The sequence below is a fragment of the Octopus bimaculoides genome, chromosome 6 (genome assembly GCF_001194135.2).
Source record: "Octopus bimaculoides isolate UCB-OBI-ISO-001 chromosome 6, ASM119413v2, whole genome shotgun sequence".
Classification (NCBI taxonomy): domain Eukaryota; kingdom Metazoa; phylum Mollusca; class Cephalopoda; order Octopoda; family Octopodidae; genus Octopus; species Octopus bimaculoides.
The window spans coordinates 95,255,930-95,259,273 of NC_068986.1; the positions used below are offsets into that span (position 1 = coordinate 95,255,930).

Consider the following 3,344-nt stretch of genomic DNA (forward strand, 5'->3'; position numbering starts at 1 on the left):
TTTCTATCTTACTATTTTGTTTCATTTTCAAAAATAAGGATTTAATTTATGGTTTATTATCGTGTATATTTTGAATTACATATATATGGCGGCACCAAAATCTTTTAAGTGCTTAGGGCCTGGTAGTAGTAGTAGTAGTAGTAGTAGTAGTAGTAGTAGCGTCCCTGTTGTGTTGCTGCTGCTGCTGCCGCTGCTGCTGCTAGCGGTAATGGTTAAAGTGGTGGTAGCAATAGTTGTTGTTTGTGCTGTTTTTTTGGGGTTTTTTTTTTTTTTTGATATAGTGGTTATTGGTATTGTTGGTGTTGTGGTTGTTGCGATTGTTTATCTCCTGTCCAAGTCTAATTTGGTCACACAGTCCAATAACCAAAGACTTTGCAGAGGTCAAAATACGTCCGCAATCTCCAGTGACCTTTTAATTTTAAAACAGCAGATCTTGATTTGACGAGCATTTGTCAACTTATTTCAAGCAGATTAAGAAACGACGTTCAGCTACCCCACGGTTGTTGTTGTTGTTCATCGTATGATATTTAATCTTCTTGTGTGTTTTTGTTGTTGTGGTGGTGGTCGTCGTCGTCGCCGTCGTCGTTATGATGATGATGATGATGGTGGTGGTAATCGTGATGATGCAGTAACTTCAGCGTGAGAAACCTATGACAAAGCAAATTTCTTTTTTTTTTTTTTTTCGCTTTTGTTTTTCTTTATTATATACTTCCCCCGAAACATTAAGACATTTCCTCTTACCAACCATCACCTCTCTTTATACCAAAACCACCAATAAAAAAAGCAACAGCGCTAAGACTGCCATTGACGACGTCACTACGACCAAGCAACTATGACATCTACATAATAACGCATTAGCAATCGCTTCGCTGATTTGCACTTACCTGTGTGGGTAAAACACGTTTATGTTACATATAAGTTACATACATTTTTCGGTTTTTATCTTTTATTTATTTGTTTCAGTCATTAGTGTGGCCATGCTGGAGCACCGCCGTGAAGAGTTTTTAGTCGAATGAATCGAGCCCAGTACTTTTTCTTTTATTATTATTTTAAACTTGGTACTTACTTTATCGGTCTCTTTTGCCGAACCGCCGCTACCATATTGGAGACGTAAACACACCAGCACCGGTTGTCAAGCTGTGGGGGAGGACAAAGACAAGTACAAATATCACATACACGCATGCGACGCGCGGGTGCGCTTGCGCGCACACACACACACACACACGCCCGAGTTATATGTTGTATTTAATGAAGAGACAAGGCAATGACCACGACGTTTTGCAAGGCTCCCGACCTTGATGGCAATAAGCTATCTTCGAATCGCAAGCTAAAGGCTGTGGTGAAGGCACGCGTGAGCGAGTGTATGTGTGTGCCTGTGTGTATGTGCGTGTCTGCGTGTGTGTACGTGTTGCATGTATGCGTATGTATGTTTATAGATAGATAGGTAGAGAGGTAGATAGATAGATAGAGAGAGAGATAGAGAGAGAGAGAGGTAGATAGATAGAGAGAGAGAGAGGTAGATAGATAGAGAGAGAGATAGATAGACAGATAGAGAGGGGGTAGATAGAGAGATAGAGAGGGAGGTAGATAGAGAGATAGATAGATAGGCAAGCAGACAGACAGGCCGACACACATGCAGGCAGTCGGACAAATAGACAAATACACATCTGTACAATTCTTACATAAAAGTATTAGTAGACATGAATGAAGTGTATACTGTAGCCGGAATACGTACCTGTGAAAGACGTTGAGTTGGATATGTTATTACGAGAGATGAACTGCATGTCCTTATAGCATAACTTAGAAATCGTGTTTTCCCTTAAAAATTACATGTATACCTGAAGATAAGTTATGGATGAATGCCCAAGTGGAATTTTAGAAAGATTAATGCTATGTCAGTATGCTAAATGCAGTGTTTGGTTAGTCGTGACCATTCGCCGCCTGCTTTTGTTTGCCATGTTTTATTTGCCATGTTTTTATCTGATCACTGCTGCTACTGGTTGTCGCTTACGACCCTAAAAATATACGTCTGTATACATAAGGATATGTGTGTTTGTGTTTGTACTTCTGTGCATATGTGTTTGAGTGTATGTGTGTATATCTATCTATTTGTGTGTGTGTGTGTGTACGCACCATTGTGTTTGCCTGTGTATGTAATTATACACCTCTGTATGCGAACGTCTGCATACGATTTATATCTTATATAATTGTTTGCAGTTGTTTTGAACATCATAAGCACACACTCACCGGCAATGCCTACGCACGCGCGCGCACACATATTCGTAGACTCTCACATACTCATGCATACTCATGCACATACATACACATGCACACATAACACGAACGCACACACCATTGCATATGCATAGACACAGATACACATGCTTACAAGCCTGCGCACGCGTACACATTCTCATACATACATACACTCATACTTACACACACACACACACACACACACACACACATGCATACAAATATTTATGCGCCCGCTTGTACACACATGGACTACAAAGGACAGCTACCCGTGCTATGTCTCAGCTTTCTGAAATACCAACGGAACCAAACACCATCGTAGCAACCGATATATTTTGAAGATTCTCCGAGACTTTGGTCTAAACTGAGCTACGCAATTAAGAATGAATAAGAGAAATGGGGAGTGCTGTAAGATCATCAAAACTCCCTTCCTTACTCTGTCAAACGTAATCTTTATTCACGCTGTTTTAAATTAATCACACGTTATCTCATAGCTTCAAGGTGGTCTCTCGTTTATTTTTAGAATTACATTATAGACTGTGTGAGACACCGGATTTGACTGGTTTGAATATAATACAGGTAGAATATTTAGGCCACATGCGGCCAGGTTACATGCTAGAGGATTAAACTGTCAGGGAAAAAATTTTATAGAGCAGCAAGTTTAGTATTTAAAAACCCGACATATTTATAATTTCTTTTCAAAATATTTACGAAACTTAACCAAAAGTTCCGGTCAGACTTTTAATATAAAATTATATAAATGTATTTCTTTCGGACATCCTGGATCAACAAACTCCATCATCTAATCGCTGATCAATCAGAAATGTTAGATATGCAGAAAAAAAATTTAGAACCATCTCTTGGCTGAGTGGTTGAGAAGCCAGAGAATCGGCTAAAGCAGGGGTCACCAAAGGAGGTTCGAGGGACTCCCTAGGGGTCGGCGAGGAATTACAGAGGGTCAATGATAGCCAAGGGGTCGAATGGGGGTCGGCGTGCGAAAGACCAGCTCACCCAGATGAATTGCTTGAAATACTTAGTCGGCGCCATGAAACGTGGGAAAACGTGACAAATTTTCACTGGAGCGAGAA

At 40.3% G+C, this 3,344-nt stretch overlaps 1 long non-coding RNA gene across 1 annotated transcript in view; it reads right to left on the minus strand.

Moving 5' to 3' along the window:
- The window catches only part of LOC128248159 (uncharacterized), a 25,419-nt gene extending 23,446 nt beyond the window's left edge, over window positions 1-1,973 (minus strand). The window contains exon 1 of the long non-coding RNA XR_008264449.1: window positions 1,736-1,973. This is a non-coding gene — a long non-coding RNA (uncharacterized LOC128248159). The remainder of the gene's footprint in view (window positions 1-1,735) is intronic.
- Window positions 1,974-3,344: the final 1,371 nt, after the last annotated feature.